The 12,460-nt window shown below is 40.9% G+C and overlaps 1 pseudogene; it reads left to right on the top strand.

Annotated features, from left to right (window-relative positions):
• The first annotated feature begins 10,891 nt into the window (after window positions 1–10,891).
• LOC111745720 lies at window positions 10,892–11,010 on the top strand (annotated as a pseudogene).
• Window positions 11,011–12,460: the final 1,450 nt, after the last annotated feature.

The raw sequence follows: 12,460 nt of genomic DNA, 5'->3' as shown, positions 1-12,460 counted from the left end.
TTCGTCATTGTGGTAAAATATGCAGATAGAATGCATTTTATTTAATACAGCGTTAGCTGAATTTATAACTGTAAAATCCTTAGATGTGTGGTCTGCGGGCCTTCATTCGTGTGATGGGGCGGGGGAAACGGCGGAGGAGGAAAATCGCGTTGGCGCCTCTGCGGGAGACCCCGTGCAGCAGTGTAGCTGTCACCCTGGTGTGCAAGGTTCTGCCTGAGACAGAGATGGAACTGGGAGTAAGTGACGTCCACGTGTGCGCGCACGCGCGCGCGTGAGAGAGAAAGAGAGAGAGAGAGAGAGAGAGAGCGCGCGAGAGCGAGCGCATCCATGGTTCTATCTGGGGCTCTCTCAGCCCTTTTCCAGAATGGAGATGCTGCCCAGGGTACTTGGGTATCTGTAATTCTTACCCGCTGCTCCATAACACCGCTACCACTTTGCGTTTCTTCGTGTATTTTAAGTGTTTGGGAAGACACATGGGGAAGGTGACAGAGTGCCCCACTTGGACATCAGCATCTTAAACTGGAGAAGTCTTTTCTAGTTCAGTTTTTTATCATCCCTGAATCCCCAGCATTGTGTGTCTTCAGCTTATCTACATTCCGTCTTACCGGTGCCTTCATGGTCTGAGTCGGGATGAGTGCATTCAAGTGCACAGTTAGACACTTAGGGCTTAAGTGAATATAATTAGCTGTGTTAATGCCAATGTGAAGTGCACTTCCATTATGTTTTCATCTGTTTAATGGCAATTTTCAAAGTCTAAATATGTTTAAGGGGGATTTAAATAGCATGTTTGATTAATTTTATTTTAATAGCAGTTATCATAATTTAAAGAAATTTATGAGTCTATGCGAGATGCCCTTCTAAGACGTTGTCAAAGGCTCTTTACTCGAAAGTTTAAAGCAGGTTTTACACTATTTGGGGGTCAGCGTTTTATCTTTTTGAATTAGTGCCCATATGTGATACTCTGGGACACTTGTCATTTCTGCGTATCCACTCCAAACGCCTCCATTTTTTACTGATTTGCCTTTTGAAGTTGCACCTCTCGCTGTGTACATGAATCAGCCAACGAGCCGACTCCTTCCATCATAGCTTTGCATAAGAGTAATCCTAGTTCGTAAGGTCATGATAATTCAGTTACTGCATGTGGTGAGGCTGGAGCCAGGCATCAGATGCTACGGCTTCTGTCTTCATAGAGCCTCGCACCTGATGATGGGAGCCAACGACATGCAAAAAGGCAGCCTCACCTGTGTCCAGTGGAAACACTCGTCTTAGTGAATCCTCAGAAAGTACTCCTTCAGAACTGGGAAGCCGACATAGGCTTTTTAGTAGAATTAGTATCTAAGGTGATGTCTGCCCGGTGAGTGGAAGTTAGGGAAGGAACGTGCGGGAGGCGGCAGGTGACGGAGGACAGGACTCAGGCGCGGCGGGCAGGGACAGACTGCAAGAGACACAAGTTAGGAGGGGCGTGTGGAGATAGAGAACACATCAGATAGGGCCTCGTCTCAGTTCATTTCACAGGAATGGAAAAGCGAGGATTCAAGAGCTGTTCATAAATCAGAATATACAGCATTTTGAAGTTGATTTCATTGGTGAGGGAGAGGAAAGAATGTTTCCCACGTCTGCCCAATCGTAAAAATCACTTGACTGTTTAATACACAGCTTCTCAGCCAAACCCCAGGTTTCCTAAATCAGAATTTCAGGGCAGAACCGGGGAATCTGTGTTTTACACACGGCACAGGTGATGCCGGTGAGGAGAAAAGCTTGGGGAAATGGCAGTCGGGGACCGTGTCCACATTTCTGACTTGAGCAACTGGGTGGTAGTATTCAGTCTTATGAGGGGGGCCAGGGGGACAGCTGGATGGGGAATGGATAAGATGATGAAAGATTCTGGCGTACAGTGAGTTTCACAGGAGAGCTGGCCTACACGCCATTGGATAGAAGTAACCAGGAGAGTGATCTGTTAAAAGGCACAGCCTTGGGAAGCTGACAAGTTATAAAATGTGGTAGTAACCGTGGACTTGGCCAAGGCTGTCCTTAAAGAAAAGAAGGGTGAAAATAGAAGAGGCCTACAGCCATGGAAATAAAAGAGAGAAGACACTCCGGCAAACAGAGTATTAGGAGAAAAATGGGACTGCTGTACCAAGCCTGCTAGTTAGGAGAACTGACTGGGGTCGGAATGCCATCGGTGGTGACAAGTTTCCAGTACAGACAGGAAGGAGGATAAGAGTTTGAATATAATAGTCTTTCAATTTAGCAGGAAGGAGTTTATTGATGCCAGAATTGAGTTCTAGGCAGTATAGCCACTTTCAAACAGGTTAAGGAGCTTTATTTCCTTATAAAGAATATCATAAAATAACCAGTTGCCCACTCAATGTAATATATAATCAGAAGCTAACGTGCATTGTACATATTTCTATTACTTATATTAAAGCTTTATGATCTGGGTCAGGAATAAAAAGAATTTTTGAGGTTTTTTGTTTCATTTCTCTAATTTCTCTAGTTCTCTAAAATATCTTAAAGTAATAAAAGTTTATATGGCATGTAGATTAAATTTCCATTTGGTGTGATAGTGATGAGGGCTGTTCGCTGTGTTACCCGCCATATTGCTTCCTAGCCGTTAACCATTATTGATATTTGAGGGAAAAGGTTTGCAATCTTTTCCTTTGCAAGAATCCCAAGAAATCAAAATCCGTCATAGAAGGTCAATAAGGCTAGTGAATCCCTAAATAAACCACCCTATCCTCAGTCTCTCCAAAGTAATAAAATAGCTGAGCCAACATCTGTCAAATACTTCCTCAGGACTTTCCGTGTCTGGGAAACCAGCTTTAAATGATCCAAAGATTGTGTCTATGGCTCCAAGATATAGATCTCATCTATATATGGATAGATCATGTTCAATGTTGTCCTAGAATCAACCAAAATCTAAATGTAAATAAGACCATTAACAAATAACTGTCTTGACCGATTGGAGTTTGACTATTTTACCGGTTTCGTAGAGTAACTAGATCGGTCATCAAATGACATTACCCAATTTTAAATAACACAAAAGAGTATACAGTGAAAAGTCCTTTCTGTTTTATTTTTTAGCTAGATTCTCAATTCCTTGGTCCTTCTCTCAAAAGGCAAACATTATTATTGCCATTTTCGCTGCATTCTCTAGATTCCATATGTAAAGTTATACATGATGCATCACTCTTCACAGCACAAATGGGAGCAAACTGCTAGGTTATAATTTAAGCACATTTTCATGTCTAAGGAGATCGAATATCATTTGATATCCTCACATTCTTTTGTCATCTGGAATGAGAGACAATAATTGGCCTTCGAATGTCATTAATTGATAATGACTTTGGGTATATATACATGTCCATGCACATAGAAAGATATTATTTCTATAAAATAAATACTCTGATGTGAAAGATTGATAACACTTCTAGATTTCCACTCTATTTTGGTCTCTCTAATTATAGAATTTTATCTGCAAGCATTTTAGTGACTATCGCTATAGAATTTCAGAATCTTCACTTGGAACACAGTATATTCATTGTAGTCACTTCGTCCTCATTCTGTAATAATCAAGACACTCTCCATGGACATGGGTTTACTATTTGGAAGTGTTTTAGGTTGTGACTAATGAATACATCTGTGGTTGGTACAAGTATCTTCTTTCTGTCTGCTGTGGCTTTCCTGCTTACCATAGATGACATCCATGCATTCGAATTTTTCCAGTGGTGCGTAAGCTTCGTAATGTAATCCGATCACTCCTCTTTTCTGTGTTCTTCTGTGTTCTTTTTCATATGACTCTATTCTTTGGCTCAGAGGATGCCTGAGAAACAGTTGAGGATATGGTATTCCTTCACCTTTTTCTACAGTCAGTACTTTGCCCATGAAGGCACTGAGTTCTTTTTGCCATTTTTCTCATTCTAAGAAGGGTCTGGGAAGATCCCTTTGATCATAAGTTGGACTCCGGGTAGACTTTCGATTGTGATCTAAGTCTCCATTTTTAATGTCCATTTTTAATTTGATAGAATATTCTAGTCTTAACTTCAGCTGTTTGATAGGGAAGAAGCAAATAACATTTGAAATAGCCACAAGAAGCACAGCCACCAATGGCCATTATGTAAAATGATAATAATTGTTAATAAAAGCTAAATTAGAATGACTACGTACTATGTGAAGCAGGTAGTATGATGCTCTATTATGTGCATCGTATTATTTAATTTTTTCTAATATTCTCACGGAGTAGATTATAATAATACATTCATCATGCAGATGAGAAAATTGAGGCTTCGAGAACTTATTTATTGGCCTTTTATAGGAAGTAAAGTCATAGAGCCAGGATTTAAAACAGCTTCTACCTAAATGTAGAGCCTAAGTTTTTCTACGTGTAGCATTCCTTCTTCCCTCCCTCCCTCTTTCCTTCCCTCTTTCTTCTCTCGTTCTTCCCTCCCTTTATGGACCCGGGCTTGAAAACAAGCAGCGTATTCTGTAGATAGAATCTCTGTGAAACTCATGTGCTTCTGATCATTGTGCACCCCATAGAATGGATCCTAGATACAGGAGCTTTTGTTCCAGGCTTTACGAAGAAAAAGAAGGTAGTCGTTGCCTGAATAAGACTCTTGCCCGAGGGAAATGCACAGATCTTTGAAATTTCAAGGGAAAGTCACTACCAGTGAAAAATCCTCCTGCGCAATAAGCTGGTAGAAGAGATTGATGAAAGTGGATATCCCTGATTTGTTGCCCTTAGTGATGTAGGTCCCACTTTATATTCACAGAGACACTTCTCTAGTTCAGGATGTGCTGAGTCAGCTGACACTTGCTCACGCAGCATACTGAGAACGATGCATGACAAATAAACTGTCTGGGTGTCCCATTAATAATGTGGAGAATCAGCCCGGTGGAAGAAAGAAGAGGCAAAACCTTCTCCTTAAGTCATTTTGTTGCTGGTTGAAATATAACGCGTAGAGAGTGGAATCCAGGAGAACCATTCATTGGTTTAAAGAGAATGGAAGATGATACACAAACAGCAGACTCATAGGGTCTGAAGACCTGAGGTTTCCCCAGGTGTTGCCATGTCTCCAGCGCGCCTCTCCCAGAATGCCACACGTTATCTCGCCGCCACACTATGCCACGTAAGGGAGAGTCACTCCGTTTTGCAGATGGAAAAACTAAGCCTGGACACTGCCATCAGCTCATAAGACATCCATGTGTGCAATGGAAAGGTCTCTCCTTGGAAAAAGAAATATTTAACTCCTTTTGATCATATATGTTTTAGAATTATTTAAAAGTACTTTATATATGCTAGAATATGATAAGGAATCATAACCTAAAGATTGGTAATAATATTCTGCTACCCTTGGGAAGAAAGGCAATGACAGAGCAAGAAAGGAAATATTTGGTACCAGTGCATATTGATGAACCCTAATACTACACTTCCGTTATAGATGTTGGAATTCCAGTGAAATACAATTCTGCCTTTTGTTTTATACAGCTAGTGCTGTGTTGCCTGTGGATGTTCATTTTCGTGAAGAAAGCCACTGTGAGGATGTAGGAGTCTTATGCTTACTGTTTAGGCTGTGCCACAAGAAGATAGGATCAGAAATCATTATTTTATGTTTTGGGCTTTCAGCCTTCCATTGGGAATTTGAACACAGGGTATTTGTGGGTCTGCGTGTGTATACACTTTATTGCATTGTGTGTATGTACACGCATGCACACGTGCACACATTTGAGTTTGTAAAATATATGCCAGAAAAAAATGGGATCAAGCTGTACTCATTTTTCCATCGGGCTTCTTAATTGCTGTTTGATATTATCTCATCTTTATTCTATATAGGACTTCTGTTCTAAACTACATCATCAGCATCATTATCATCATCATTGTTTTATTAATAATAGCAGGAATAATCTAAAGCTCATTAGGAGTTAAGAATTACATGACACATTTTATATTCATTCTATCACTTAAAATTACCCAGTGCATTTCTTATGTACTGCACCCCCAATATTCTCACCATAGTGGTAAAGAAAAATAACAGTAAAGCCTGTTGATATATAAGCTATAAATATGTAATGACTATTTATAGCTGATGAAACTTTCAAATTTCAACCTTAAATAAACAGTCATCCATTTCGCTGATAAAGATCATGATTTTTAAACCGCATAAAACAAGGACTTAATTTTCAAACAAGTTTGCATATTAATTTACGGCACCCTCAAATTATGGCAACCGCCTATTCCAGCTTCTTCTACCTCTGCGAAGAAGCCATACACAAATTGCAAATCATTTTTATCAACCATTAAAACGGACCCTTCATTAGACAACGCTTGGTCTGTTTCCATTCAGTATGTCCACGTACGTGAACATTAAAGAATCACAGAAATAAATCTACCTAGAAATGAATAAATCTAAATATAGATTTATTTCTCAACATAAGGAGAGAAAAGAAATTATTTTTTAAGAGCTAGCTGAAGTTTGAGTTGAAGTTTAGGCTCAAAGCGACACAGGAGCCCCCTTGTTACAGAGAGAATTTCTTTGTGTTGAGGGAAGAATACCTCAATGAACATGTTGGTTATGAAAATGAGCCCTACTCTGAGGACACGCAGTTATGGGAGAAGTTTAGACAAAAAACATGCAGTAGTCTATTGCCGTTTGCCTCAGCGGGGCCATCCTTCAATTCTCTGATGATGCCTCCACATTTTACTTGAGGTTCCCCTTAACTACTTGTTTCGATGATCTTGCTGGTGCCTTTTGAGGGCTGAAGCAGTGACCCTGGCTGAATGGCCAGCGTGATACCTTGAGTGGGCCATGGTCAGTCCAATACGAATAAACTTTAGGATTTTTGTAGGGTTATCGGAAAAGACATCCTCTCTTTCCCTCTGTACTTGCACATGAAACTGTAGAAAGTGACGCTGCTGTCCACCACATGGAGCCTAAAAGTGGAGTGAACGTGGTTGAGGGGCACAGATCCACACCACAGAGAAGGAGGCCCCGTACTGGGGGCTGCTGGAACCTCTGCACCCGATCCTGTCTGAAGCCAGCACTGCCCTAGGACTTCCTGGTGCCATGCTGCGACCTATTCCCTTGCAAATGACAGCTGCATATTCAAGTAGATGGAATTTTGAATTGTCTCCTTCGTGGAGAGAGGGGACAAGAATTTAGAGGCTCAAAACAGGAAGAGGAGAAAATGAGAAAGAAGATTCTCGGTAGGAAGAGAAGGGTCAAGTGACATGGCTTTGGGTAGTAACTGCAGAAATGAAGGGTTTCTGATGGCATGGGAAGAGTGTGGACAAACACATCGTTGGGATATGGGATCTGTTTTGTGTTCTCTCTCTTCATCAGCCCAAATTTTAATGAAAGCTGACCACACGCAACAGCCTTAGATTTACCCAGAATGGCACAGAAGTAAGTTCATGGCCCAGGAAACAAAGCGATGGTAGAGTGACTGAGAATTCAGCAGGACTGGGAATTCGTACTGAAATTCATACATAAAGCACCCAAGGGACACTGGACATGTTGGGGACTGTGTGAACCTTCCAACATACTTGAGAGTAGGGCTCATGCCATTTTGTGACAAATCAAACTATACTGATACTGCGAGGGAAAAAAAGCTTATAATTTCCCTTTTTCGATATAAAAATGAGCTTAAACAATTATTTGATTTCATCCAGGAAGAAAAATGAGCCATTAAACAAATTTTAAAAATATTTAAGTAATTTTCCTAGACCCGTCAACTATCACTATAGGATATTAAGTGACAGCACTCTAAAAAAAAAATGTGTCAATTCATACTAAATTGGTATTTGAATCGCCATCAATGCTTCACATACTTATGAGTCTAAAAAGGTGACCCAGTTCGGCGTGTGCCGAAGACTCCTCCCCAGGAGTCATAGAGAACCGTGGCGTCCTGGCGTTCCTTTAGCCCATCCAAGTTCAGGTTTCCCAGCTGTGTGGCTGGGATGACAATAGTAGTTCCTATGACTTGGAGGAGAGAGAGAGAAGGCTCGCCATGCTCAGCGTGGCGCGGAGCGCGTGGAGAATGCGTCCTGGCCATCGCGCTATTATCATTTTCATCCCTTTCTGTGTTAGCTTAGGCACAGATTTTACAAACTGAGAATGCTGACAACCTGGATTCCATTCTGAGTTCTATTATTAGCTAGAAATGTGACCTTTGGTCTTTTGAACCTCGGTCTCCTTGTCTCTAACAAGAGGGCTTCGGGCCACCTCCCCCGTGGCCTCTGGGTCTGAAATTTACCACATCTGCGTAAGTCTGGGCTGGCGCGTCTGCTTCTCTCTGTTCATGTTAAGTCTCTACTCAATGACTATAAAAATAATAGTCCTTATAATAATAATAACGACCCATAAACAATGAGCGTCATTCTACATACCGAACACAAACGCGGGAGAAGCTCCCGTCTCCAAATCGCCTGTGACGGGGACACAGTCCTCATGCAGAGGCCCCAGGCGCCATGAATCCGAAACTCTCGCTTCTGTGTTTAGCGCTGTTTATCTGTGTTCTGGGTAAAAGCGTCCACGTTCCCTTCTGTCACCTCTAATAAAAAATGCCTTAGGCGTGCTAAGAGGACAGAAAGAAAGAGAAGGCAGGCAGGGAAGATCGGAAGGGTCGGGTTTATGTTAAATTAATTTCCGGAGAAAGTCATCGTCTGTGGAATTTTTTTCTATTCATTTTACATTTCTCTTCTACTCCCCGCCCCTCCCGCAGCCTTTCCCAGGCTTTAAATGGGATGAAGGGTTAAACCTTTTACTGGTGAAGAAGTATTTATGAGTATTTACGCGCATTTAGTGAAGAGGGAAAATATTTTATTAGCAGCCCGCTGCTGGGGAAAATTGATCCGCCTGCTTTATGTGAGAAAGTAAACGTGTCCCTTTAACCTCAAATTGGTGCATCAAACTCTACAAATTCCAATTATCTTGACAAAAATAATTTAACCAACCACAGAGAAATAGTGAAACCGAGGAGGAGGAAAGAAAAGATGTTGCCAGCTCTAACCCTCAGGCCCCCCACCATGAGAAAGGGAAGCGGTCATCCCAGAGGGCGGGGCCTGCGGACAGGTGTCTGCAGGTAAGTGCCGCTTCGCACGTAGCGCTGATATGTGGACCTTCCGTTTCTGCTGAGCAAAGCTATTATTTTGTTTCCAGTTCGGTTAGATCACGTCCATCTGCTTGCAAACGTGAAATGAGATCCCATATGAGTAATAAACAAACACGCGAATAAACAAAAACACGTCTGTCATCCCCACGTTTCCTCCGCAGCGTCTGGGCACCTGGACATGGTCGTTAAATGAACGCATGGAACAAAAAGCGGTACTACCCATTTGTGAAATGTTTACTGGAATGTGGCTTAAAAGCCAGTTCTTACCGCCCCTGGGTCTTTGTTTTAATTTGTGAAGGTCTTCGACCCAATGGGCAGCCAGCACCAGAACAGTGCTTCCTGACCACAGGCCAGGCTCCACTCCACCATTCCCTCTTGGATGAGATGGGAACATGATTTTCTTAGGGATGCAGCCGATCCGATGTTGTAAAATCTGGACCGTGGATATGACGTTTCTTTAAAAGTTTGAATGATTTACCGACAAGGAAAACTCAGAAAATTCCATACATATGTTCATTTGTATTTTTACTTATCCTAAAGTAAATTATTCCATGCATATGTTCATTTGTATTTTTACTTATCCTAAAGAATTAGTTCCCACGATACTGCGGATATACTGTGGCGAGGCAGTGGATTATTGCACTGAGTAGGAACTACCTTCTGTATACAGGAGAGGGAGTGGCAGGTTTCCATGGCCTCTGCTAGACTCAGGGTCCTAGAGACACTGCCACACGGAGGTGGCGTGTTTTAACCCCCTTGACCAACTCCCTAGCAAATTCCATGAAACAAACAAGCTGCACGTGGACTTTAGAGTCAGGGTGAAATACCAATAGGAATAGAATTTTGAGATATTTCCTTCTGTCTAAACAGACTGGATACACACACACACACACACACACACACACACACACACACACACACACGTGTCTGCTGGCAAACAACAGAACGCTAAATTGACAGAACAGTAAAGTCTTGGTGACTCTGTTAAAGATGGTTTCCATGCATTGTCTCCATGGTGATGCCTGCGTTTTTAAGGAGAAAATTAATACACCTAAGAGAAAAAGGGGAAAAAAAAGCATATTCATTAAAGGAAAGATTAAGGGGTTTTGTTGGGTTTCATTTTCCAGCAGATCCCGCTATTCCGTAATATGGCTCTCAACCTTCTTGTCTTCTTTGAAGACATCAACAAAATCCATTTCTTTGTCTTGGGACTTTACAGTTACTTTGCATATATCCAGCTTCCAGTGCCATTCCGATGCTCACCCTGTTTTACCTTCATTAGTAATGGCCGGAGGTCACAACAGCACCTCGTTGGGAGCTGTTGATTGTTAGTATTCATCACTTCAGAAAATTACCTTTTTTTCCTCTCTTCATTTTGAATTGAAAGTCCAACAAATGAGTTACATAATAATACCAGAAAGTATACTACGATTCTTTATGTTTAGTAGGTGGCATTTTTGAAGTTCCCAGAATAACACTGCTTCATGTTACTCCTCAATATATATATATTTTTAAATTGAATCTGTTGATCTGTCACTTATTAGCTTTCATGAAAATGGGACCGTTTTTCAAAAATTGCTTACTAGTTACCCGTAAGTCAGGAGTTTTTATCTTTTCCCAAGCTATCGATACTTAATCCTTCTTGTCATTTCCCCTAGGTTCTATGATTTTTTTATAGCTCAACATTTATGAGCCGTTTCAAGTTGAGTTTCTAAAAAATGCAATACACATTACTCAATACGTTCCCCAGATACGAACAAGGCCTAAAATACAGACACGAGTCTACGGCCATATCGCCCTGAACAAGCCCGATCCCATCTGATCTCAGAAGCTAAGCAGGGTTGGACCTGGTTAGTGTTTGGATGGGAGACCACCTAGGAAGACCAGGGGCTGTAGGGGTAAAAAAAAAAAAAAAAAAAAAGGCATTGTAAACAGACAAGGTTCTTGCAATCTGTGAGGTCGACCAAGGGTTGCCTCGCCTAAAATAAATAAATAAATAATAAAATACAGATGCGAAGTTTCGCTTTGGTTAAATCCCCAAAGTTCATGTTTTTAAAAATATTAATCAAGAAATTTTTACATAAGCATCCACCAAAAAAATAAATAAATAAATAAAAGAAGTAAAATAGATATGACAAGTATTCTTTTGCATGAGAACAGATTTACATTAAAATGTAGGTGCCTTTCGCAGAAAATTTCCAGCGGGAAAGCTGCTCCTTTGTAGCATTATGATACTCCACAGATGATTCCTTGCTCTCAAAAATCTGTGTAAATTTATAAAAACGGGAGAAGAAAAAGTGTCCTTTGAACAGGGGACTTTCTGGAGCTCGAGTTTTGTTAAGCTGTGCCAGCCGCCTCTCACAAGATAATGATTTGCACTTAAGCCATTAGCTTTATAGACTCCCACCAAACACCTTCTGAGACAGAAGCCCTGGTTTTTTATGCTGCGTTTGTGGTGTTGTGCTGACATTCTTATGCAGAATGTTCGTTAAAAGCATTGTCATGCATTTCCAGGGGACCTTAACAAATAATAAATCCGAACCATCTTGCTACTATTTTCATGAATAAATGCCAGTGTCTGACCTTATCTTTTGGCTCCGCCTGGCAGTAACTTCTCCAAACCTCTGCACTCTGGGTATTGTCAAGGAAAAAGGCTGCAAGGTTTTATTAGTTAGAGAATTATTCCATCTTCCTCAGACCTTTTCTAGGATGACTAATTCCACATGGGGATAAAAAAAGGCTGGTAAAAACGGGTCGCTCCATAATATAGTTTTGTTTTTTTTTTTCCGAAGAGAAATCAGAAAACAAATTGGGGATACTGTAAACCCTGATCCAGACATAAGTCAGTAAGAGGATGTTATCAGAAGAGGCCGACCTAGGGTATAAATGATCGCCTGAAACGGAAGTGAAAATGTCATTATGGGAAGAGCCATCGCTCACAGGATATAGAAGTTCTGCTGTCTCTTTACAACGTAGATATGTAAAGTTTGCCAAATGTTTACTGCCGCTCTAACTATGAACATATTATTCATGGTAGTTAAAGTTCTTACGTTTGTGAATGATTTACATACCGGAAATAATGTTACTTTTAGGAATTTGTTAATGTCACCTTTCATGTACATCCAATGAATGAATGAATGAATGAATGAATGAATGAATGAATACATTCATAAATGACAACTATCTCTTTTAGGCAGGTTTGATTGTGCTAGTAGACTCCACCTTCTAAGGGCACCCTACTTTGCACACCGAAAACAGAGGGAGGTCAGCTCACCTTAGCTGGTGGTTGTATCTAACTGTTTCTTAAAACAGTGTCATTATTATTCATAAGTCTTCAATTTATACATAT

This window comes from Pteropus vampyrus, unplaced genomic scaffold, assembly GCF_000151845.1.
Source record: "Pteropus vampyrus isolate Shadow unplaced genomic scaffold, Pvam_2.0 Scaffold162, whole genome shotgun sequence".
In the NCBI taxonomy this organism is placed as follows: Eukaryota; Metazoa; Chordata; class Mammalia; order Chiroptera; family Pteropodidae; genus Pteropus; species Pteropus vampyrus.
This window is presented reverse-complemented; position numbering and strand designations above follow the sequence as displayed.